The 23,105-nt window shown below is 43.8% G+C and overlaps 1 protein-coding gene across 1 annotated transcript in view; it reads right to left on the bottom strand.

Moving 5' to 3' along the window:
* OCA2 (OCA2 melanosomal transmembrane protein) overlaps window positions 1-23,105 on the bottom strand; it is a 489,993-nt gene that overhangs the window by 288,138 nt on the left and 178,750 nt on the right. The gene's annotated exons all lie outside the window — the stretch shown is intronic.

Below are 23,105 nucleotides of genomic sequence, written 5' to 3'. Positions count from 1 at the left end.
TACCGCGGTAAGGCACTCGCCTGATCTCCCTGCATTGCAGCATTTGCAAGCTTGCAAATGTTGCACCAGTTTAGCCTGCTGCTTTGGTGCCCTTGCTGCTGTGGTGCCCTAGGCCATGGCCTAAATCCAGCCCTAAATATAACTCATTTTCTATATCTAAAAACCATATATAGGCTGATACACAAAACACTAGGACAAAGTAAGCCCTATCCATAAATGATTAGAGGAGTCATAACTTTTTTTTGCTCTTTGCATTTAACAAAACAAGCATAACACAAAGGACACCTGAACTGAGAACGATTTGGAGGTTGCCATATTTCCTTTTAAACAATACCAGCCGCCTGGAATCCTGCTGATCGTTATAGCATCAGTAATATCAGAATATCACAAGGAACAAGCATGGGGCTAATCCAGAAAGACTTCAGTGATAAACAACTGATCTGCATGCTTGTTCAGGGTTTGTGGTTAAAATAATTAAGATGCAGATGATGAACAGGAGAGCCAGGTGTCTTTTAAAGGACAACTGAAGTGAGAGATATAGAGCCTGCAATATTTATTTTCTATTAAGCAATACCAGTTGCCTGGCTTGCCTGCTGAACCTCTGCCTGTAATACCTTTAACCATAGACCCTGAACCAGCATATGCAGATCAGGTTTTTCCAACATTGTCAGATCTGACAAGATACGCTGCATGCTTGTTTTTGGTGTTATTCAGACATTACTGCAGCCAAATAGATCAGCAGGGCTGAATGGACTTGTTTAAAAGGAAATAAATATGGTAGCCTCCATATCCCTGCTACTTCAGTTGTCCTTTAACCACCCTGGCGTTCTGATTAAATCGCCAGGGTGGCTGCGGGAGGGTTTTTTTTAAATAAAAAAAAAAACTATTTCATGCAGCCAACTGAAAGTTGGCTGCATGAAAGCCCACTAGAGGGCACTCCGGAGGCGATCTTCCGATCTTGCTGGCAAAGTCCCGGCTGCGTGTGCTGCACTTTATTTGATAAAAATCGGCCCAGCAGGGCCTGAGCGGCAGCCTCCGGCGGTGATGGACGAGCTGAGCTCGTCCAGACCGCTCAGGAGGTTAAAGGATGAAATGAAAAAGTAGAAAAAAAAAACCCAAGACGGAATGGCATATTAAACAATTAATGGCATATTAAACAATTGAAGTCTAATAATCAATATCCTGTGAATTACAGGCAATGTCCATTGAAATGAAAACCCTAGATCCTAAAACTCCTAGAGAGCGGAATAGGAGGTAGAATCTATGATGTCATCAAGAGTTCATATACTGGGAACCAATGCAATGTGAAAGTGACAGGAAGAGAAGCACGTTCTTCAAGCAGGGTCGAGGAGTCAGGCAGGGCTGCAGTTTGAGCCCAACGCTCTTTAACATATTCATTAACCAACTGGCTGGAGCCCTGGAATCCTCCACAGCACCAGGCCTCCTCCTGCATGACCATGAGGTGAAGTTCCTGCTGTATGCAGATGATCTCCTGCTGCTCTCCCCAACAGAAAGGGGCCTACAGGACAGCCTGGCAGTACTGGAGAGTTTCTGCACCACATGGGCACTGCCCATCAACCCAAAGAAGACAAAAGTAATGGTGTTCCAGAGAAAAAAAATCTGAAAATGCCCACCTCCTCATTTATATTAAATGGCTGCCCACTGGAGACCACAAACCGTTGCACCTACCTGGGGCTGGAAATTAACCAAACGGGGAGCTTTAAACCAGCAGTAGAGGCCCTGAAGGAAAAAGCCTGCTGAACGTTTTATGCCATCAGAAGGCAACTTTACCACCTATAACCACCGGTGAGAGTTTGGGTAAAGATATTCAACAGCATCATCACCCCAATCCTGCTCAAAAGCAGTGAGGTATGGGGCCCAGTCACCTACCCTGACCAATCAAAATGGGACTCCAGCCCAACAGAAATCTTCCATCTAGAGTTCTGCAAGTATCTTCTCCAAGTCCATCTCAGCACTTCGAACTCAGCTTGCCGGGCAGAACTAGGCAGATTCCCACTATGGCTGACTATCCAGCAGAGGGCGCTCTCATACTGGGCGCATATACAGAGCAGCAGCCCCAGCACTTACCACCATAAAGCCTCACTGAGCCAGGGTGGCGAGGCCATACCACGCGCTTTGAAACAAAGAGTCAACAGCCAGCCCAGCCAAGACCACCAACACAGGCTGACAAAAGCCCAAATAAAAGGAATGATAGAAAGCTGCAAGGACCGATACCTAGAGGAATGGAGAAGTGACATAAAGAACTCCCAGAAACTCACTATCTACCAATCACTACAGAGAGAGTACACAATGGCTCCATATCTGGAGAGGATACACCACCACAAAGACAGACCTTGAGCCTGTACTGTCTGAGCGCCCACAACCTGGAGATAGAGAAAGGATGACACAGACAGACATGGAAGCCCTGGGAGGAGAGACTGTGCAGGCAATGTGACCAGGGGGTCCTGGAGGATGAGGCCAACTTCCTGCTACACTGCAGCAAATATACACCGTTGAGGACCGCCCATTTCCAAAGACTCTCCGCCCACATCACAAATTTCACCTCCACAGATGAGGAGAGGAAACTATATCCTACTGGGGGAAGAGGAAAAAACTGTGCAAATAGCAGCCCGATATATCACTGCCTGCCACCAACTGAGAGGAACATGATACCACATGGACTGTATAACCCCATACTCTCCTCCCCTATGGACTATATATCCCATCCCCCCCATACCATCCATTACATCCCCCACCCTCCTATGGACTGTATACCTATATCCTTCCCTTATACACACACACACACACACACACACACACACACACACACACACGCACACACACACTAATGTTCTGTTTTGTTTTGCTTTGGCAATGCTAAATGTATTTGGTCCTGCCAATAAAGCAATTTGGATAGATAGATAGATAGATAGATAGATAGATAGATAGATAGATAGATAGATAGATAGATAGATAGATAGATAATGTTACAGTATACGCCAGTCTGGGATTAGTATGTGACGGGCAGCACTCCTCATCCTCACAATCATAGAAAACAGAGCAGAGACGTGTCTGTGAGGGATAAACAAAGCACATACACAGAGCCTGCAGGGGGCGTGGAGGAGGTGTGCATAACTTCTCTCTGTCCCAGCAGAGGCAGTGCATTCCTCTCTGGGTCGACAAAGCTTGTCAAAGAAAAGAAGATTAGATATATTACAAAGACAGTGCAACTAGAAAAGGCTGCAGTAAGCCAGAGCACATTAGAACAGGTATAGGAACTTATAGGATAGAAGAAATAAGGCTGAACATTTTGTTACAGAGTCTCTTTAAAATTACTATACGTATTCTATTATAATGGGCGATTGAAGACTTATTCAAAGCAACAAATATAAAAACATCAATCGCCCTCTAGTGTACAAAGTAAATATTGCATTTATCAGGCCTGTGAAGACAGCCAATTCATTGCATTGTGCTCTCCATAAAGCAAAATGGTGACACAAACAATGACAGTCATAGAACGTCAGAAAAAGTTTCTGTCCACAAATCAAGTAGCTATTTTCTACAGCATAATAAAACAAATTGCAAGCAATAATTTGTTGAAGCCATTTTTTCAAAACTAATATACACTTGTTTCCCAAACTCCTGATTTACAGGGCCTAATTCTGTATATTCAATTGTCTAAAAGACCTGTGTTATTGGTAAAGAACAAATACTTGCCCACATTTTCTAATACACATCTAAAGAAGTTAAACTGGTTTCTATAGCTAATAAACCCTTCCGTTACTTTCATAAAGAAAACTGAAAAGAAAAGAATGACAGTGCCGCCTCTTCTGTCAAGAGCAGTGTTCTCAATACCAACATGATAAACAGCATCTGCATTTCATTCAGAACATCAAACCTGTAAGTGGAGGATCTACTCTCTCATCTGAAGGTAATGCTATTCCAATCTTACAACAAGCTGTCACAAAGCATCACATATGCATAGCACTACAATATTAGTCTGCTGTTTACAAATGACTTGAGTTCCATTTCAGAAATACAAAGTTGTCTTCATGTACAAAATATAGAATACTGTTTTTATTACACATTTTGCTGTTAAATGTAACAGCATTGTATAAACTGTTAAAAATAGTTTAAAACCATTGTAAAGCGCAACCCAAAAACATTGTTTATACTATAAGTCCAAATCCAGACTAGTCGGTAAGAAATTCATTTAGGGCACTTTTCCACAAGGAAACATGATTGTGCTGTGATTGCTTTTCCTTTTATTTCCACTACTTTGACTTTGCTGTGATCCCCAAGGAGGATAAGATGTGTGCTCAGCCGATATGGTCCTTTAATCCCACAGGATTGGTCTGAGCTGTAAATGGTACCCAAACCTTCCTGTTTACCTAATAGTTTTCATTAGACATGGTCTCCAGTCATGTGATATTAATGGTGCGAGGATTAGTGGACATCAGCCTTTAGTTAACCTCAGACAGCAGTCCAGTCCCTGTTGTGGATGGTACTTTTGCTTCTGGTTCATAATTACCAGTTGTACTTCTTGTTGCATTTGCAAACCAGTACTGCAAAAATGATGACTGTTGGAAGCAGAACAAATGTTTCAGGGAAACCAACAATCATTCTCACATACACTAAAGAAGCCAAATGTAGGGCAGGACCACAGCTTTCCTGGAACCCCCAAGTGTTCCCTTCAGGTTTCCTTCATAGGTAGAAGAACCTGACAAGCCTCAGTGTGAATATCAAGGTCGTCTCGCTGACTGGTGTTGGTAGAGTAAGGACCCTTTCAAACTGAGAAAATCTTAAAGCAAACCTGAACTAAAAAATGAAAGGTCAAAATAAACAAACACAGGTCATACTTACCTCCTGTGTGGTCTAGTCATTATCTCTTTCTCCTCTTCTGCACCCCATTTGTCCACTTTGATCAATGGAATTCTCCATCCTCCATTTTGAAAATGGCCATTAACCCGTAACAGTTTCCAGGTCAGCACACTGTTAAACTGTAATATTGCCCACTTGAGCTATAGGGAAACATGACATTACCATGCTCATCAGTTGTCCTTTCAGTTATAACCGACATCAACGGATATATAACTGACCGCAACTGATATTTTCGTTCTGACAAAATGTTGTCAGAAATGGAAGAAATCATAAGAAGAAAATGGTGAGCTTCTGAGAGGAACTGACGGCAAAGGAAGTATGGTATACTCATTTGCAGGTGTATTGTGTGTTTATTTTAAATAATTTTACTCAGTTCAAGTTCACTTTAATGCCAGTGAAAGGGTTTAGTACAGAAAACCCATTTTGGAAGGGAATATTCTTCATAAGTACATTGAATAAAACTTGGATTCAAGCGGTTTTTATCATTACTAGAGTTTTAGCTTGCGAGTGCTCGAGTGCAGAGAGGTCATGACTGATAAGGTCACCCAGTGAACGGTGAATAACGGGTAGCATCCCACTCAGTGCCTGGTGGTCTGTCTATAGGGACGCAGATTTCCCTAGACACAGATAATCCAAATACCCAGCAAAGGCTCACCATAACATGCTTATGTAGAATGAGCACAGCTGTGTGGGAAAGTAATGGCTGCTTGGTATATTCCACCAGCAATTCACTCATGGAAGGGATGCTAAATGGCAGTAGCTGTACGGCAAGTAGTTTGGCTAGACATGCATTTAGGTCAATGACTTTTGAGTTTGTTGGTGCCATAGTGAGTTTCCTTGCACAGACCTCCAGTAGAGTGGGCTGAAGGACTGGGCACTAAGGGAGCTGAAAGGGACACTGGACCACACAGCTCACGTTGACAAACATGAAAAGGAAGTGTGGTGAGAAACATCCCAGTCTGACCCAAAAAACCCTGTGGGCAGAACCTGGTACTGGAAGACATGCTTGCACCAACCTCCTGAGACACTGTAGCAATGGAAGTTGGTTTAAGAAGGAGCTGGGGAAAGTGGAAGAGACAATGAGGTGGTTGCACCTCCTTCAAGAGATCTCAGATACTGGTCCCACTTAGGTTTGCAATTCTTGCCCATGTGGGAAAGCACGATTGTTAAACCCAAGTGGGATCCGGCCTAAACGCTGTTGATCGATCTTCGGTACAGGATGCAGAGTGCTACACATTAGTCATAGGATTTCAGCATGAAAACCAATCTTTTTTTCTTTGCCTATTGCTGCTGTGTGACTATCTCCTCCTACTCCCCTTCCCCAAAGGTCACATTATCTTTGTTTCCCTGCTTGTGCTGAATCTTCTGTCTCTTTTATGGAACTCACGAGGCAGATGGGTGGCCCTTTCCTTCCCGGTCTGCTGCTGCATTTGAACTGTTGCTAGCATGTCTATGTGGTGGTGGTTCCCAACAGAAAATGCCAATTTCTGATTCCGCCTAAATTCCGATTAATGAAAGTGCAGACTCCATGGATTTCCAAATACACTACTGAATTCTCTGAATGGCCAAATACTTCAGAGTCGGAAGCACTTAACCAATCACATGCTGTAGGATTTTTCTGTGGAAATTTTAATGCCGCAGAAGTTTTAGACCACTCACAAAACTCAGAGAAATGGTATTCAGATTTCTGTGGTAAACAACAACATTCTCTTATTGGTCTAATACTACCAACTATTTCAGAGTCCTGTGATTGGCCTAAAATTTCCAATTTTAGACCAATCACAACACTCAAAATTCTGAACTACTTAGTAGTATTCGACCAATCAGCGACTGTGAAAGTTGACTACAGAAATTCGGAATGCCATGGAAATTTTAGACCAATAACAAGAGTTTAACCGAATTCCCAGGTCATCATCTCTGCATATGCAGCTACTTCACCAGATCCCTCTATTGCCTCGATGGCCCATAGCTGGTTCTGATCACACCAAAGATATCAAAGTCTACTGTTCTGGAAATTGCACTGACAGATCTTTAGGCTCATCCTCAAACACCATTGGAGACAACTACAAGCTCATGCCTACAGATGCATTATGTGAGAAAGGCAGCTTCCTTCCCTGAGGACCCCCCTCCTTCTCACCCTCCCACCCCATGTAGGGATGGGATAGAATGAATTGAGTGGGTCAAGAGTGAGCACCGTGTCACTCACCCACACTCAGTGCTCCAGCAATGAGATCTCCAGATGCATGTCCAGTGTTCCATACCTATGGTTACAGTGGCATCTCCAGTAACCTGCTAATACGAGCTGGTGGGTCACATGCAATGACACTGTAGTTATAGAGATGACACTGGACGCATGGCTAGGGATCTCACACCTCCTGAATTCAGAGCGGGAAAGTGCCAGAGAACCGAACAGTGCAGCAGGACAGGTAAAAAGCCAGGAGATCCTTCCCTGGCAGCCATCTTCTCACTTTCTTCTTTGATTTATAGCTTTCTTCTCTAAGTGTCCTTTCCCCAGCACCCGCCCCATTGTGCACTGCCGTGGCTCAATGCTAGCCTTGTTTCACTGGAATAGGGCTTTTATGCAATTGTCAGAGCAGCACAAGACTCTGCCCTGCTGCCTCTTCTGCCCTACTTGTTTGCTGCCTGCATGTAAGCTAAGTTAGGGCCCATGCACACCAAAAACCGCTAGCAGATCCACAAACGCTAGCGGTTTTTGAAGCCGTTTTTTCAGATCAATTCTAAGTATGTTTAGAGAGATTTCCTAAACATGCCTAGCGTTTTTTGGAGCGTTTTTGTGTAGCAGATTTTATATTTTATTACAGTAAAGCTGTAACTGAACAGCTTCTGTAACAAAAATGCTTGAAAACCGCTCTGATCTAGCATTTTACACAGCAGTTCCACTTTCCTGTACTTTACTTTGAGGCAGAAACGCCTCAGAAATCTCAAAAATGCTGCAAGAACAGAGTTTGCGTTTAGGGAAAAATGAGCCGCTCTGGTGCAGAGCTGGGACAAGGTCCTCCAGCACCCAAGGCTGAGACACCAAAGTGCGCCCCTCCATCCATCCCACTCCAGCCATCACACACTGATTGCTACTAGACTAAGAGGTGCCCAGGACCCCCAATCCCCCCAACACCTTAATCTCTAGTTATCTGGCTTGCAGTCACAGCCATGTATTAGGGGAATGATCGCTGAGTGAGTTGTGCGCCCCTCTCCTACACTGCGCCCTGAGGCTGGAGCCTCTCTCGCCTCTGCCTCGGCCCGGCCCTGCTCTGGTGTGCACCAGCCCATTGAAATACATTGGCCAAGCGGTTTTCTACCCTCTAGCATTTAAACAAAAATGCTCAGAACCGCTCTTGGTGTGCACCAGCCTTTACAGAGTTTTTTCTTCATGGCTTCCCTGCCTAGCCCACTCAATTTTCCAAGTGAAGCAGGTGCTTTTCTCCTGCCTGCCACTGAGCAACTCCCTAACAGTGCTGTACCTGGAAAGGGGGGGGGGTGACCAGGTGACACCAAGGCAGGAGATCAATGATGTCACCTGGTCAATGCTGTGAATCGTCGGGACGTGGGGAGGGGGGCTGACATTCCTCCCTCTCCATGGGCCCCATTCTGTGCTGTGTTGCAGAGAGCAGCTTGAGTGTTGTCTCACCCGCTCCCCATCTCCATCCATCCTTGTCACCAGCTGGCCACTCACCACTTACTGTTCTCCTGCATGTCACGTTATTTCACTGGGTGTGCAGAAAGGAGCACAGAGAGAACATCTGGCGGAGGAGGGCGGACAAAAACAAATTGGGAGCAGGTGAGAGACTATACTCAAGCTGCACCACTGCACTTTGCAACATGGGGACACAGGAGAGGGCCCATGGAGAGGGAGATATGAAGTCAGACTCCCACCCCCTCCCTGACCAGTCTGAGGTACCATCTACTGCAATCCATATGTGGGGTAATGTATGTGCATTTCATGTGTGGGAGGTAACGTTTGCTGCATTTCACATGTGTGGTAGGTAACGTATGCCAGATTTTACATGTAGCCACATTTCAGGTTATTTTTGCAGCATTCATAATTTTGGGGGCTCATGATTACTAAATGGTATGCTAGTATGAACCAGAAGAAACACAATGAGAGGAAAATGTATATATTTTGTTGGACACTTTGTTAGGTACAGCTGGCTAGTACAGAGTTTGACCTCTTTTTGCCTAAGGAACTGGCAAAGGGAGGGAGGACCTCCGTCAAACATTGTTTGTTAATAAAAAGCTATCTACTTTACCTACAATCCCTCAATGTCTATAGTGTATGCCGCAAGTTGCCTACTAACCTAGCAGCAGTGCAGCGTTCGTATTCAGCAGCTATCGCTTTCTGCGGCTATACAGAATTCACACTCTGTGTGCTGGTGGCTGCTGAGTAGAACATACTGCTCCCCAGCGGGGCCCTCTGCCTCCCTGCAAGCCTGAAATGCACACTGGGCATACCATCACCACGGCTGCCAGAGGGAAGCATGTCATTGATCACCACTACCCTCCACAATACTGGGTATATACAAGCGGATGCAAGGAAACCTCCAGCGCTACAGCCCGAGAGCCTGGTCCCCGTCTACTAAGTGGGACAAACCCTACTACAGACTGTTTTCCAATCACAGCCACATCTTAAGGTGAGACCAGTCCTGGATAGGGCCCTACACCATATTTACACAATAGCAGAGTGCTTTTTTATTTCCTTATTTTTGTACTACAGTGGATATAGAGCTGTCCATCTTAACATCACGCCTGATCACTGTATCTAGGGAGACTATCCAACCCCTTTTCATACACTAATGCTCTATTTTGTTAGTATAATACAGCTACTTAAAGAGGGATTGTCAGCCACAAAATCAATCTCCATTTACGCACTGCTCTGTGCTCATTATGCAGCCTGGAATCTCACCCTGCATTGCAAGCACTCCAATCTATTCAGAAATGTTTATGTTATAATAAAGCTCATCTCAGTCAGCCTGGCTCTATTCTGGCCATTTCCAAAGAATGGGGCCTTGTCATCACCCTCCCACATTCCTGCTCCTCACAGATTGGCTGAGGGCACTTCAGTGTGAAGCAGCTGAGCTGAAATCTGATGCTATGCTCACATGGTTACAAAGCAAAGCTAGCTATGACACTGAAGATTGTAGGAGAAAAAAAAGGCAAGGGAGGAAATTGCATCAGGGCTGGCTTCAGTCAGAGGGAATACAAAAATGCAAACTGCCAGGAACATAATTTTCTTTATTTACTGTATAAAATTCACCGAAATCAGTACAATACATCTGTTATGTAAGTAGTACAATTTATCTACTTATGTGTTTTTCTCAGAAAAAAATATAAGTAGATAAATACTTGCCCTACTTACATAACAAGTATTGCACTGTCAATATTTTGATTTTAGTGATTTTTCTATTGTAAAAAAAAAAAAATTCCTTCTTAGGATTTTCCATCTTGACTATCTTGAAGCCAATCCCCAACATTTCCTCCCTGAGGCCTGGTGCACACCAAAAACCACTAGCAGATCCGCAAAATGCTAGCAGATTTTGAAACGCTTTTTCTTATTTTTCTGTAGCGTTTCAGCTAGCATTTTGCGGTTTTGGGAAGCGTTTTTGGTGTAGTAGATTTAATGTATTGTTACAGTAAAGCTGTTACTGAGAGTAACACAGTCCAATTTCGATTGTATATACAATCGATACAATCTGGGATCTCATAGAGGCCAGGTCGCTGCCACCAATCCGCAATAAAGCGTGCAAATGCGCTAAGTCTAACTCTAGCTAAGTCCTGTGGGAAAAAGGTTAATTTGCCAACCTCTCTAGAGATAGCAAAACTAATAATATTAATATCAGAACAGTTATGATAACTTCTCTATGGAGATATGAATTAGTTTACAGAGATTTTTTCAGAACAGCACTTAGACAAACGATTTTTAATTGTTTATTTAAATAAATAATGCAGAACAAAAATATAGCAATAGAAACAAATCCATAGAGAAATAATAAGGATTAAATGTAAAGCTGTTGATAGTCTGAGCAATTTGTCAAGCTACCGTGTCCTTTGCGATAAGTCCAAAAGAAGATATGAAGTCCAATTTTGGAAAGTTCTGTGGAATAGATACAAGTCCTTTGATAGAATGACATGCCAATCCTTTGATGATAGATGAATGGCTGGACTAAAGACTCTCTCCTGTGTCCAGTGTTGTTTTAACTCTTCCTCTGCCAGAGGGCGGAGTTGTAAAAAGAGCTGGTAGGGTGTGCCTTCTCCCGCCCTTTGTCATGACAAGCAGAAAGAATATGCAATAACTGGAATGGTCATAGCTCGGCGACAGCCGACCAAAACCTGCAGCAAATGACACGAGCACGCTTCTAGCGTTCTCTGTGTCACACAGATACCAAACATGTGCGTCTTCGGGGGTTTCCAAGGCAGATCACACTGTTGCTTGCTTTCGGAGGGTGGTAGGAACATGCTGAGTGGTTCCACCACACACAAATCATTTCTAATAATTGTCTGCAAATTTTGAAATGGCTAGCATCGACGGAAAACGGATTAATTTAGTAAAATGTCAGAATGACTTATGCTTTCATATCAAGGTGAATTAAAGAGAAACTCCAACCAAGAATTGAACTTTATCCCAATCAGTAGCGGATACCCCCTTTTACATGAGAAATAGAATGATTTTCACAAACAGACCATCAGGGGGCGCTGTGTGACTAATTTTGTGCTGAAACCCCTCCTACAAGAGGCTCTGAATACCGCGGTACTCCTGGCAAACTGCCACAATGTAACAATGTTCACAGAAAGGAAATGGCTGTTTACTGCTGTATAACAGCTAGAAACAGCTAGAAACAGCTAAATAACCTGCCCACAGTAACAATGTCACCATGTAATAAATGTCAGAATGTGAATCTGGGAGAGGAAAGATTTTACAATGAGCAAACACTGACTAAATCATTTATACATAATTATTGTAAAAATGAAGCACTTTTTTTTATTAAATTATTTTCACTGGAGTTCCTCTTTAAAAGCCATTTCTCTACTCTGGTTCGGGCTACGTGCAGGAATGTGAATGGGTCCTAATGAGTTTATGAGGGGATCTATTCCTCTCCTTATCTTTAAAACTAGGATGGGAGAAATTTCCTGGAGAAGCTTTATTGCCCCCTTATAGATAACCCTTTTCCTGTGTGGATGGTCTGGTTTTAGGGTAAATGGCTTCTCTCAGTAAGGGGGGCTTTTAGGACCATTGTAGCCCCTTACACACTCCAATGGGTTCTGGGTCACCATGAGCTTGCTGGTTAGTCTGTACCTCTGGGTGTTTCAAGCCCTACTTCATAGAGCTAAATTAATCCATGCCATGCACTGATGAGGATCAAGCAATCCAAAACAGTCTGTATGCATGTTGGATTATTATTGCTCTGTACAAATTAACAAGCTGACACGTCATTGCATTCTAGTGGTTCTGGAGGTGTGTTTAGCTTCTAAGGGCAACAATGGTTGATTTGCATATATTCAGCAGTGATGCTCTGGGAGACATCTCGGAACTCCCTCCAACCTGAATTATCGCAAATTCTTTCTGTTTTAAGAAAGCAAACTCTGTTTTCCATGGACAAGAAAAGTAAGTGATTTTTAACTTTTGGATTGCCTGGTTAGCACATACTTATTACAGTGGTTACCAGATAAAAATAAAGATTTGTTTTTTGATTTTATGCCTGACAGTAACGCTTTAAGGGACAATGGCCTCAATTCACTAAGCTTATCTCCTGTCTTTAATAACGTTTCTAGAGTTATCACCATGGTGATAAGGCATGTAGTATTCAGGCAACATTTTAATTCAGACAAACCTAAAGTTAACTCTACTGTCTTTAACCAGTTCACCCCCAAGGGTTTTTATCCTAACGGACCAGAGCAATTTTCAGTTGTCAGTGCTCCTCCCTTTTATTCCCGAATAACTTTACTACTACTTATCACAAAAAAATGATCTATACCTCGTTTTTTTCGCCACAAATTAGGCTTTCTGTGGATAGTACAATTTGCTAAGAATTTTTTTATTCTAAATGAGTTTTAATGAGTAAAACAGAAAGAAAAAAAATAATTTCTCAGTTTTAAGCCATTATAGTTTTAAATTAAACATTCTCCTGTGGATAAAACAAACACGTTTTATTTGCCCAGTTTTCCCCATTATTAAACCGTTTAAATTATATCCCTATCACAATGTATGGCGACAGCATATTATTTTGAAATAGAAGTGTTATTTTTCTGTTCTGTTTTTTTTGTTCTGGTCATAATTACAAGCCCCTATGTAATAAATTAAAATTAATTTTCCCCTATAAAATATCGATTAAAAAAGCTGAGTCCATAAGGCAACTATTTTTTTTTTTAAGCTGATTTTTTTTTATACAAGTTTTTTTTTTTTTTTTGGGGGGGGGGGGGGGGGGGGTTGGAAGTGTAATTTTATTAATGAAGTGTATGTACTTGAAAATGTATGTATTTTATAGATGTAATATACTTTTTGGCCACAAGATGGCGCTAGTGAATAACGTTATAGGAAGTGGTTTTTTTTTGTCTTTTTTTTTTTTTTTTTTTTACACACTTTATTTAATTGTTACATTTCCTGTTTATGTGATTGGACGTAGCCGCTGTTCGCGGTCACGTCCATTCACTCCAGGCACTGCGATTGGGTAGAGGACCGTTCGGTCTTCTTCCCCAATCACCCAGCATGGGATCCCGACGGAAACAGCGGCGGTAGCGGCGCGGACACGGCGGTAGCAGCGGCGGGAATGCGCAACGTATTAAAACTTCATGTTGTTAATAGATGTAAGCATGACGTTTTAATACGTTAGGATGGCGGTAAATGGTTAAGTTAACGCTTCAATCCTTAAAATAACTCCAGAGTTAAAGACAGGCTGTTTATTAACTGCATGTGAAAATAACTACAAAGGAGGTAAATTAATTACAGAAGAGGTAACTTAAGGAATGAAGAGATAAAATAACTCTCCACTGTGTGGAGGTAAGTTTTCTCTTGCCTTATCTCCAGCATGATCTTAGTGAATTGAGGCCAATGTGACCTTGCAGTACTTACCTATCGGGCAAACACATGGGCCTGATTCAGTAAACGGTGCTAACCCAGTTAGCACGCCTAAAGGCTTTGGGCATGCTAACTAGGGTGCTAACTACTTAGCACATGCAAACTACTTAGCACATGCAAACTACTTAGCACCGTAGTTAGCACATGCAAACTACTTAGCACCGTAGTTAGCACATGCAAACTACTTAGCACCGTAGTTAGCACATGCAAACTACTTAGCACCGTAGTTAGCACATGCAAACTACTTAGCACCGTAGTTAGCACATGCAAACTACTACTTAGCACCGTGCTAACTAGGGTGCTAAGTAGTTTGCACATGCTAACTAGGATGCTAAGTACGGTGCTAAGTAGTTTGCATGTGCTAACTACTTAGCACCCTAGTTAGCAGGTGCAAAGCATGTTAGCACATGCAAAGTGGCTTTTCACGGGTGTGCTAACACTTACCACCCTTTTCTGAATCAAGCCCACTGTCTTCTACCTGAGTGAGCACTGAAGGAATACTATAGTGGTGGCCACTGACCATTTTTCTCTCAGTAGGCAAAGCAGTACGCAGCTAGGAACACAAGGTGGACTCTGAAGGACTACAAGTAACTTGTTGTCCACACAGCTCTAACCTATGTAAATCTACACTGAATACATCCTAGGCTATAGCTGACCGTTTTCTCACTAGTAGCAGGCAATACAGCTTAGAATAGTTAACAAGGCTGTCTAAGTACCGTATATACTCGCATATAAGCCGACCAGCATATAAGCCGAGGTACCCACTTTTCCCTCAGAAACCAGGAAAAATCGTTTGACTCGCATATAAGCCTCCCCCCCAAATAGAAATAGCCAGATGTGCCCCCAGTATGCGGCAGTCCCCTCCCCATAGCCAAATGTACACTCAGATGTTAGGCAGCCCCCCTCCCCATAGCCAGACGTGCACTCAGGTGTTTGGCAGTCCTCCCTCCCCATAGCCAAATGTGCACCCAGTAGGAAACCTCCTGCTCCCCCCTCATGTCACATATAGCAACAACTTAGATCTTAGTACCTGGAATGCGGCTGCCAGGGAGAGTTTATCAGCTGTGGAGTGAAGGAGTGAGCTCTGCAGTGGGAATGCAGATAATCTGACGTCCTGGATGATGGAGAGCGGGGTGTACAGTAATGGCAGTGACGTGTCTGGAACCAGCGGTGATGCTGTATACAGGCTGTGCAGTCAGGAGAGGATGCCTGAGCCCGCAGGATCGGAGGTTTTGCAAAGTGGGAGTCGGGACAAGAGCTCCTCCACTTGCAGCGGTGATGCTGTATGCAGGCTGCGCGGTCAGGAGAGGATGCCGGTGCCCGCACGATCGGATGTTTTGCAAAGCGGGACAAGAGCTCATCCACTTTCAGCCACTTGTGTGTCCTGCTTTCCCTGCACAGTGGCCACAATGTCTTATGGATCGGGGCATCTGGTTCTGGCAGTGACGTGTGACAGAGCCTGCACAATCGCCAGTGTAATGATCGGGGATTCCCTTCTTCCATCCTGTACTCGTGTCTAAAGACGCAACTAGGTAGCGTCATCTGTATGAGACACAGCAAGCACAGGACGGAAGAAGGGAATCCCCGATCATTACACTGGCGATTGTGCAGGCTCTGTCACACGTCACTGCCAGAAACAGATGCCCCGATCCGTAAGACATTGTGGCCACTTCCGTGCAGGTAAAGCAGGACATACAAGTAGCTGAAAGTGGATGAGCTCTTGTCCCGCTTTGAAAAACATCCGATCCTGTGGGCACCGGCATCCTCTCCTGACCGCGCAGCTTGCATACAAGTGGAGGAGCTCCTGTCCAACACGAAAACGGCCATACAAAGTTGGTGACTCGCATATAGGCCGAAAGGGGGACTTTTGAGCACATTTTTTGTGCTCAAAAATTCGGCCTATATGCGAGTATATACGCACATGTCTTCCTAACCACTACAGCACACAATGAAACTTACAGAGAACAGTTCAGCACACTATACACCACCTTCTCTCCCTGTCTGGGTCCATAGCTCACACTTCATATGGGCTTCAAGACACGTCACTGGACTTTTTTCACTGCAGACAGTCAACTAATTTTAAAAAAAACTTTCAGGGTTTTTATTTTTACAAATGTTCCCAACAACCTGGTTCTAAAAAGCTTTAGTACCCTTTTTTTTTCAATAGAAATCTGCGTAGTGAAAATTAATGTATGATTAGCTTATTCAGGAAGCTTTACAATAATTGCTGCCTGGGAGAATTTTTTTTTTTGCCTCAATGAACTATGCGTGGGTTTCCTAGGAAACCGTTTTCTGACACTTACAGCTTTTTGATGCACTATTTCGGAGTAGCAATCTATGCATTTGACACAGGCATTCCTCATTCTACACTGCAAATTAGAGCTCAATGTCTAGCATTATAAAGGCATCAACGTTCTGAAGATAGATCTGCAGTCTTTACAGCACCTCACATGAATGTAAACACTGTTTTGTTCTGTCTAAAGTACAATGTGAGTCGATTCCACATTTCATTTACAACATTTATGAGAATTCAACTGTCTTTGGAGAACATATGCTGTGAGGAAGAAAAGAATGAACACTCAGTGTACATGAAAGTGGATCTCAAAAGTGCGTTTTGTTTCAAAGATTAAAAAAAAAAAAAAAACTGTGTCCTTGAAACTGCAGCCTAGAAAGCTTTAACTACTGCACAACACACCATGGTCACCTAGAAGCCATTCACATAATGTCAGTAGCAGCAAGCAATGGGAGACAAAACTGAAGAAGCTTGCATAAAGATGAAATATGCATGTTTGGGCTACTCAAGGAAGCGTGCCTTTTGTCTATGGAGAAGAGAATACATAAGGGCATTCCTTGTGTCAGTAAAGAAGTAGGAGGCACCCAAAAAACAGGATAGCTAAAAGATAGACTAATAAGTGATACGTATAAAAAAGAGGCACGCTTACCTCTTCTGATGAAAAAACAATTCAAGCACAATTGACAACACTTAGGGCTCGTTCACACCTTGGGTGTTATTGCCCTTTTTTCAAGCACCGGCAATTTTGAAAAAAAAAAAAAAAAAAAAAAAAAAAAAAAAAAAAAATCGCCCTAAAAAGATTGTCCTCTTCTGAGTGGTTCATTTCCGATACGCTCAGCAAAGCAATGCCTGTACCATTTTCTGAGCGTTTTTGCTCAATAGAAGATACAGGGAAATTGCAAAAAGTGTTTGAAAAAGCGCTTTGTATAGCGATTTCCCCAGCGCTTTGAATAATTGCATTTGTATTTAATCTTTCCAGGTCAAAGAGTTAACTTCCTGTCAGGAAGTGAAAAAAGCCGAATCGCTCTGGCATCAGCGATTGCGATTTTAGATGTGAACAAAGCCTAAGAAGGTGCCCACGCTCCACACAGTCATTACAAAGGGCACTTGGTTTATTAACTGAACTGAGGAAGCGGGTAATAGCCCATGAAATGCATTGTCACCTAACAATTGTGCTTGTATAAAAATTCCCTTTTAAAATGTAATGGTTTTGTCTCTCTTTCCATACATTATTAGTTATTAAGTCTATTAGTCTGTTTGTGGGCACCTCTTACACGATTATTTTACTAAAGTTATACCTCCTCAGGAGGTAAGGCTACTGAGCTTAGCGATTGCACTGATCCATAGTCCGTTAAAGTGAACCTGAGGTGAGAGTAAAAAGGAGGCTGCCATATTTATTTCCTTTTAAGCAGGGATGGGCTGTCAAGTATGCAACTACTCAAATTTGAAATTAAAATGAGGCTTGATTGCCTCAGGTGTGACCATGGGAGACTGGGGGTTACTTACCCAGAAGTCCATCGGCTTTCTACGCGTCTCACTCCAATTGCATGCGATCCAATGGGATGCATTGCACGACTCACTACTACACTTCCTCCTTCCGGCTTGAAGGAGGAAGTGTGGTAGTGAGTAATGGAACGCGACCCAAAGATCGCGTGCAAGTGGAGTGAGATGCATGGAAGCAGACTGACTTCTAGGTAAGTAACCCCCAGTCTTCCATGGTCACACCTGAGGCAATCAAGCCTCATTTTAATTTTAAATCGAGTAGTTGCATACTCGAAAGCCCATCCCTGCTTTTAGGCAACACCAGTTTCCTGGCCATCCTGCTTATCTTCTGTCTATAATACTTTCAGCCATAGACCCTGAATAAGCATGCAGCATATCCAGGTGTTGACAATATTGTCAGAATTGACAAGATTAGCTGCATGCTTGTTTCTGGTGTAATTCAGACATGACTGCAGCCAAATAGATGAACAGGGCTTGCAGTTAACTGGTATTGTTTAAAAGGAAAATAAATATGGCAGACTCCACATCACTCTCCCCTTGGGTTCACTTTGAGAGCGATTGTCCAATACATGTCTAGAGTTGTCTCAAACCTCCGCTTTTAGGTTCGTGAACCTCGAACTCAAACACTCGATAAAAGTTTGCGGACATGCAAACTTTCAAACCGCCATAGACTTCAATGGGCAGGTGAACCATCAAAACTACAAACATTAATTGTGGCCACTAAAGTGATGGAAATGACGTTGCAAAGGGTCTAACACCTGGAGGTGGGCATGGCGGAGTGGGATACATGCCAAAAGTCCTGGGGGAAAATCTGGATTTGACGCACAGCAGGGTTTAAGGGCAGAAATCACATTTTATTGCTAAATTGTAGGCCTAAAGTGCTTTAAAACATCTTGCATGTGTATACACCAATCAGGTAGTGTAATTAGTGTACTGCTTCAAACTGACAGACTAAACACTGTGTATCGCACCAAAAACAGCGGTTTGTGTAGTGACGGCCATGCTGGACTGGTGTGCAGAGTGCAGGCCATGGCGGTTTTCAAGCCAATATGGTCGGGCTGAGGTAGCTCAATGACATAACAGTGACAGTGTCTAGCTGATCGAATTTGGTCTGTCCACAATGAAGCAATGACCTTATCTTCTTGGGTCAGGTGTGCCCTCCAACCTCAACACACATTTAGCCAGTCACACATGCTAGCAGCGGCCTTAAAAATTCAGGAATCCACCTGGAGTCCTGCACCTTGTTGGTGGTGGCGGAGAAGGCAGTTAAGCGGCCTGCAGGCAGAGATGCTGTGTGTGGGGACTGTCTTCGGGCAGGCCTGATCGTGCTTTGCAGACCAGGCATCCGTGGTCAGATGGACCCTTGACGCAACGCAGTGTGCCAGAGATGACACCACTTTCAACATCACGGTACAGTTTGGGTATCGCCTTTTTTTAAAAAAATAATTGCATGATGATATCTTACACTGCGGTGTGTGGCTTTAATTTGTGTGCTGCTTTTCCTCGGGTGGTCATCCCATTGCAGTTTGTGCTTTGTAATCATGTGCCTTCGTAAGGTAGTTGTCCCTACGCAGGTCTTGGTCTTTCCACGGCTCAATTTTCGGTGACAGAGAATACAGATGGCATTGCTCTCATCTGAGGCAGACACACACAAAAAATTCCACACCACTGAGCCCTGGGATGATGGCACTTTGGTGATGGCTGCCGACGGAGTGTTAAGTGGGGTGACAGAATCAGAGCAGGAGGAGGAAGATATGTCACGCTTCCATGCAGAAGCTGAGGAAGAAGAGGTGATCTGTGTTAAATAGTCAACTATGTCCTGACAGTATTGGGGGTTTACGGCACGTGCCTTCTTCTGAACACTGTACTTTGATCAAGGGCCACACGAAATCACGACAGCACGACCTCGAACAGATCTTCCGGGTTGCCTGCCTCTGGCTCTGCCTCTTGTTTTGTCCATATTGGGGGGACTAAAGTGAAAGGTATGCACTGACTTGACTAATACGATGTGCGGTTACACAGGTGCAGTGAAAAGGTTGCAGTGATTGCTGGTACAACAATGTGCGGTTACACAGGTACAGTACAAAGGTGACTGCTGGTACAACAATGTGCGGTTACACAGGTGCAGCGAAAAGGTTGCAGTGTTTGCTGGTATATAACACTGTGTGCTGTCATGCAGGTGCAGTGAACAGGTATGCAGTGACTGGTATTAATACAATGTGCAGCTGACACACACACACACACACACACACACACACACACACACACACACACACAGGTGAAGTGAACATGAACAGGTATGCACGGTCGGACTGGTATTATAAATGTGCAGCTGTCACACACAGGTGCAGTGAAAAGGTAGGCACTGAATGTGCTGGGCCTTGCACAGTATAGCAATTAGCAAGGGCCAGCGGCGACACACAGGGCTGTATAATGCAGTGTCAGTGGCACAATAAAAAAAAAAAAAAAAACACGACTTCATAAGAACAATAGCTCTGAAAAGAGCTCTTTTTGTGGGGCTTTTCAACAACAAATATCAGCTAGGAGCAAGCTACAAGAGCCTAAATAAGCTTTCCCCATCTCTGCAGCAGGTTCCTCTTACTTCTCTCACTACTGCAGCAACACAGAGTGAGATAATGGCTGATGCAGGTGCCTTATATTAGGGAGGGGGGGGCTCCAGGAGGGAGTGCAGCCTGATTGGCTGTCATGTGTCTGCTGACTGATGTAGAGGGTCAAAGTTTAGCCCAATGATATAATATAGGGGTGGGTCAAACTCGCCATAAACTTCACATTTCGACACGACCACAAACCACCAATGTTCGCACGAATAAGTTCGCAGCCGAAATGTTTGGGACAACTCTATACATGTCAAGTTCTGGAGAAACTGAGCAGGGTTGATACTTTTGTGAGTATTATGCACATTTCACACACAGTACCAATATCTGAAGATCCATCCTGGTAGATCTGACCTGCAGATGAATGTCTGTTAAAACAAGGTGTGTATGAAATCTCCAGATATCAGACTATGAATGCATTTTGCAGGAACTGATCTTTTGCATGTGTACAGCAGATTTAGAAAGACCAGTCTCTGTCAAACCTCCCGGACAAACCTATGCAACAGATACATTCCTAAAGCTTCATAGACACTTGAGATAAAAGTCTTTGGAAAAGGCAAGATCACAGACCAATTTTACCCCCTTTCATGTAGTATGAGAGTGATACTCTACACAGTCTGTTCTATTGAGCTGAAATCCCCATCAGATAAAAATCTTTGGAAGATGTTGTACACAAAGATGCTGTACACATGCAACACACCGGCGTACCTACCGGGGACGCTACCCCATCAGCCGCAGGGGGGCCCGGGGCCGCTCTGGGGCCCGCTCACTGTGCGCGGGGGGAGCGCTGCCGCCCGCCCGATTCTGGACCCCCCAGGAAGGTGCTCAACTGGCCGCAGCGTCTAATACACGCTGCGCCAGTTCATTCCCCGCAGCCCCGCTCCGGCAGCCTGCATATTCCTCCGGCAGGCAGAGCAGGGCTACGGCAAGATGGCCGCCGAAGCCCTGTACTGGAGACTATGTGTCTCCAGTACAAGGCTTCGGCAGCCATCTTGACGTAGCCCTGCACTCTGCCTGTCAGCGCGGGAGATGTGCTGTTGTGCACAGGAGGATAGTCGGGGAGCTGAGAGGCCTGGAGAGACTTCTGACAAGTAAGTGAATTGTCTTGTTTTTTTTACAGGGGCATTTTTTTTTTCTGGTGTCTGCTGCCCACATTACGATATTCTGGTGACTGACTGCTGCCCACATTAGGATTCTCTGGTGACTGCTGCCCACATTAGGATTCTCTGGTGACTGCTGCCCACATTAGGATTCTCTGGTGACTGCTGCCCACATTAGGATTCTCTGGTGACTGCTGCCCACATTAGGATTCTCTGGTGACTGCTGCCCACATTAGGATTCTCTGGTGACTGCTGCCCACATTAGGATTCTCTGGTGACTGCTGCCCACATTAGGATTCTCTGGTGACTGCTGCCCACATTAGGATTCTCTGGTGACTGCTGCCCACATTAGGATTCTCTGGTGACTGCTGCCCACATTAGGATTCTCTGGTGACTGCTGCCCACATTAGGATTTTCTGGTGACTGCTGCCCACATTAGGATTTTCTGGTGACTGCTGCCCACATTAGGATTTTCTGGTGACTGCTGCCCACATTAGGATTTTCTGGTGACTGCTGCCCACGTTACAATTTTCTGGTGACTGCTGCCCACATTATGATTTTCTGGCCCACATTACGATTGTCTGGTGAAATGCTGCCCACTTTACAATTAATTTACAGTGAAACGCTGTCGATGATTTGACACCTATGGGGGGGGGGCCCCATCCAAATATTCGCAGGGGGGCCCAGTGATTTCTAGTTACGCCCCTGATGCAACAGATCGGTATCTGCAAAAGATCCGTTCCTGCAAAATGCATTCATAGTCTATATCTGCAGATCCTCATACACACCTTGTTTAATGGACAATCATCTGCAGATCACACAATCATCTGCGGATTTGAAGATCTATCCTGGTGGATCTGCTCTGCAGATGATTGTTCGTTAAACAAGGTGTGTATGAGATCTGCAGATATAGGCTATGAATGCATTTTGCAGGAACAGATCTTTTGCAGATACTGATCTGTTGCTTGTGTACAGCATCTTTGTGTACAGCATCTTGCAAAGATTTTTATCTGAAGGGGAGTTCAGCTCAATAGAATAGACTTTGTAGCATATGCTCTCATACTACATAGAAGGGGGTAAAATTGGTCTGTGATCTTTCATTTTCCAAAGACTTATCTCAAGTGTGTACGTAGCATAAGCTTGCAAAGATTTTTATCTGATGGGTGTACTCCACTTAATAGAATAGCCTGTGTAGGTATGTGATCTTTCATTTTACTAAGACTAATGGTGTGTACACACTTGAAAGATTAATAAAAGATCTTAGACCAATTTTACCACCTTCCATGTAGTAGGATAGCTTACTCTACACAGTCTATTCTATTGAGCTTAACTCCCCATCAGATAAAAATCTTTCCAAGATGCTGCACATAAAAATACTGTACACATTCAAACGATCAGTATCTGCAAAAGATCTGTTCCTGCAAAAGATCAGTTCCTGCAAAATGCATTTATAGTCTATGATATCTGCAGATCCTCATACACACCTTGTTTAATAGACATTCATCTGCATATCTGACAATCATCTGCAGATCTGAAGATCCATCCTGGTGGATCTGATCTGCAGATGAATGTCTGTTAAACAAGGTGTGTATGAGGATCTGCAGAGATCATAGACTGGGAATGCATTT

Source organism: Hyperolius riggenbachi, chromosome 2 (genome assembly GCF_040937935.1).
Source record: "Hyperolius riggenbachi isolate aHypRig1 chromosome 2, aHypRig1.pri, whole genome shotgun sequence".
NCBI lineage: Eukaryota > Metazoa > Chordata > Amphibia > Anura > Hyperoliidae > Hyperolius > Hyperolius riggenbachi.
The sequence above is the reverse complement of the archived record's forward strand: the minus strand, read 5'-3'. Positions and strand labels throughout refer to the sequence as shown.